Genomic DNA, 4442 nt, shown 5'->3' with positions numbered 1-4442 from the left:
ATACAAAAAATATGTAGTTTAACATTTGATTTCCATGGCTTCTGCATAAACCGCCGCCCCCAGTGGAGCAATGCTGCCACCCCACCCCCCCCCCCATGTGCAGTGATGTGGCGGAGGCCGCATCACCCAACCCCCCCCCCCCCCCAGCGGATGCCCTTGCCACAACACCCCCCCATGGAGCGATGTGGTGGCCGGTGCCTTGCCTTGCACCAGCCCAGTCTATAACAAGTTGTTATCCTGCTGATGAACATTTGCCCACCTGAGCCTTCTGTGCCCCTTGATCACAAAATGTATATTTCTTACCTATTCCAGTCTCATGAACATAGCCAGCATGTCTTTTTCCTTTGTTCAAAAATGAAATCATGCAAATGTGGCCTAAAAATCATCCTCTCAAGGGGTCCTGGCCAAGCAGGAGGTTGCTATTCAGGAACTCATGAACAGTCACTGTCTGACTTATTTTCTACTCTCTGCAGAAGAGGTCCAACACATTCCATCCTCTGCACTTATCTTAGCCATAGGGGGCCTGACTAGGTTTTAAAGGTCCATGAAGCCAGAAGATATCTTCTGTGTTCCTGCAGGTTGTAGCTCCACCAGTGTGAGCCTGGGACTAGATTTGGGTCTAGATCCAGGATAAGCTTACCATCCACTGGCACAGTGTGCCAAATAGCCACAACTGAGACTTTAGAACCTGCTGAATCTTTCCACTGGAAGTACTCGACCTGGTGGACTGATGGCTGGTCCTGACAGTGGCGAGCCATTCCCTTGGTGATTTTCCATGCCCACAATCATCGGCATCGCTGAAAGGGTGGGACACACACTTCTATCTCTGAAGGATTCTACCTGGTTCCAGAATTTACCCTTGACCTCTTCTATGCTATGGTTGGCTTACAGTCACTTCAGGACCTCATCAGGGTGTGCAGTGTTCAGTTTGACTGGCCACCATTGTAGAGTTTCTCCACAATTCCCACCTGCTACTCCCTGAGTGCTGTTAGTAGAAACCAATCTACTGTATACTTGCTGAGACTCATCTGTGGCTAAATGCATAAGAATCCTGCCCTCCTGAGGCCCCTCACTCCTCACCACTAGGGGACTGAACACCTTAGTGATACAAGGCTCTTTTGATGCTGAACTCACCACTGGTGGTCTCAAGAAATCCCTTCTCTGGCTACAGCTGTTGCATTTTAGCTTTGTTACAGTTCTATAAGCCATATATTTAAATAATAAAGCCTCTCCATTTCATACTCTCTTCCCACTTCCTTACTTTTTGTCTTTTTTGATAAATTGGTGCCACTTGTGATCATTACGGACACTACATCAGTACATTTGTGTTTTAACATACAACTTCAACATCTTCAACATCAACAATCCATAAGTAGATTTGGATTGGTTGCTGCGGGGAACATCCCATCTTCAATAGAACTGCCATCTTAGTAAATATACCCCTTTGTTTGTTACAGTGGAGGTGGGTAAGTGCAGAACAGTGGCACAACATGATAATTGGCCTGTAAAAACATTGGGGTGATGATGGTGAATACGTATCCTAATTAGTTCTGGTGTTCTTTATGGTTTCCCTTGATATTTCTTAATTTTTTTTCTCGGATGTTGTGGTATGTGAAAAGAAGAACATATATCTATGTAACACCCATGTGTAACTGTAATAAATAACATTATCGCTATTTTTGTTTTGAATTTTCAATAGTGATTTTTTTAAACACATACATACCTCACTTACACATGTCTAGTGCCGTTTGTGTGTCTCCAACACACTGCCATCTGTTGGCAGCGAGAGAAACTACATCTTTGTCTCTCACACATGCACAAACACAGAGGCAATCACAAGGTAGCAGACTAGCTTTCAAAGCATTTGCATCGAGCGAGCTTACGACTCGAGTGTGTAGATAATTCACTAATGAGTCATACCTTACTCAGATAAATAATATGCAGTAAAATCACATCATGGTATCTTTGCTCTAAATGCACACTGGTGCGCACAGTGCGGATTGTAGTGACGTTCTCATAACGGTTTCTTTGAGCATGCACGTTCCTTTTAAAAAAGGAGTTTTGTTTTCCGTTTTGAAACAATCTTTTAAAAACTATTATGTAAAACATTTTAAAAAAGGGTACTTGTGTACTAGCACGGCGCCCATCGCATCGCAGACCATATCGCATGTGATGCGATATCGGCCGATGTTGTACAATGGCATACAATTTAAAAATTGTATGCCATTGTATATGGCATACAATGCGATGGGATGCGATTATAAATTGTAAAAGCACCCTAATGGGTGCTTACAATGCTTAAATGCACCCCCACGCCACCCCCCAAGTATAAACGTGAACCCGAAGCGTGGCGAGCGGCGTCGGTACGCGTCCACAGGTATACGGGTCCCCTCGCGGGCTTCACAGGTATCCGTGTCCGCTCGCCATGCTTCGGGCTCGGTGGCTCGCCACACTTTATGAAATCAACTCCACACCGACTTGGATAGTGGGGGTATGAAAAGGTCGTAGGACGCGTACCGCTGCCCCTTGCGGGGGTACTTGGGGGGTGGTGTGTGAGTGCATTTAAGCATTGTAAGCACCCATTAGGGTGCTTATACAATTTAATATCGAATATGCGTTAAAATCGCATCGCATCGCATGCCATCGGGTGTATGGCATGCAATGCGATTAAAAAATCGGGCGACTAATTATCGGGGCGCCGTGCTAGTACACAAGTACCAAAAAAAGTATGTGTGCAGTAGGGGGATCACAGCTACACCAACGATCGGCAGGCCCAGATTGAGTGGAATAACCAGTCAGTTGCACTAAAACTTCAAACAAAGTGGGTCATACCTTTCCTCAGAGGTCCTTTAATAATGGCATTCCATCCTCCTGCCAACGTGTTTCAAGAATGGCTCTCTTTATAAAGGCATGGAGAAAATGGCTGAAGGCTCTATATTTAAGATGTAGCAACGATAAAATTGTAGTATTTACGGTTCAGACAGGATATACGGTTCCGGTCCTAGATGCCAATCTTCAAATATATACTCTGTTTCATGTTCGGTGGGATTGTTCCCACTTACCCAACTTCTGGGCTGACATAAGTGTTTAGTGTCTTAGGCACTACTACTACTACTACTACATTTTGGATATGAATATAAAGCTGACTCCTGCTGCAAATGATCTGTAGGATTGGGTAAAAAAAAAAACTAAGATAGAAAACAAGACAAAATATGGAGGTAAGGTCACTGTGACTTGTGTGGTGAATAAAAGAGAACAAACATGGAGAGATGGCTTGCCTTCACAAATGGTACAGTGCGTGCTCTCATAAAATTATTTATACAATAATTACAGTACCTTATATTGCAAAGAATCATGCATAATTAAACATAGACATACAATTGAAACTGCAATTAAGGGAGTTGTTTGTGTATATATAAAGTAGAGATTAAAATAAAAAATTATATTATTATATTATTATAATATGACAAAAATAAAAATTAACAACAAATGGGTCCGTCAAGGGGCTAAAGACAAAATATTTGGTATAGAAAGCGCTTTAATAAGTATAAAGGTTTAAAATGCCTTTCAACGGACTTCCGGTGGGCGGGGCGCCTAGAGCGGCCGCATTTTAACAGGGCTCCCACCAACCTCAAAGAAATCACCTGCCATCGCCTCCCTACACTACCTAGGGACCATAAAACCCGGCTCAACAAACACCTCAGGCAGCGAGGATCACAGCGATACCCTTCTTGGAGCCCAAAAATAATCCCCCACCGAGGTCCGGCCCTCAGCATAGAAGGCCTGCATGACCGCCCAGCCAAGGGCGCGAAACTCGACGCCATACTGCAGCCGTCGCACGAGCACAAATCCCTCTGAGTGAAGCAACGCTCGGAACTGACGGGCAGAAGTACCTGAGAGAGGTGAGGACCCGGCTTGCTGCCAGCATCGGGGAGCCTGGACGGAGCGGATCCCCGCTGGGTCGGAGTGCGCCCTCCCCCTGCCTGCCGGTCTGAGCGGAGACGCTGGATTCACTCCCGGCGTGTTCACAGTCATCACCGCGCCGGAGGAGACTCACCGCGTCAGAGCTGTGTGCACACAGCCACACTGCCGCACCCCGTCTGGAACCTGCCATCTAGAGATCGTGCTGCGAGGTCTCGCGGCGGCGGCGGCGGCTTGGGCTGAACCCCCCTCTCCACTCCTGACGCACCTGACCATGAGGGGCCCTGAAACAGGCGGATCCGGCCGGGATCCGAGGGGACACTACAGCCCTCGACCCCCCACGGCTGGTGAGTGTTCCGGTGGGGTGGAGCTGCCCATACCGACTCCCAGCTACCCTACAAGGTAACTTACTGTTGGGGACGCTTAAGGTCATCAGTGACCCTACCTATAGCACATCCCGGACCCCATCCCCTATTGCCCCCTACGGGTGCTGTGCAAACGCCCCCAATTGTACCCCTTTT

This window comes from Crinia signifera, chromosome 2 (assembly GCF_055691185.1).
Source record: "Crinia signifera chromosome 2, ASM5569118v1, whole genome shotgun sequence".
Classification (NCBI taxonomy): Eukaryota; Metazoa; Chordata; class Amphibia; order Anura; family Myobatrachidae; genus Crinia; species Crinia signifera.
The sequence above is the reverse complement of the archived record's forward strand: the minus strand, read 5'-3'. Positions refer to the sequence as shown.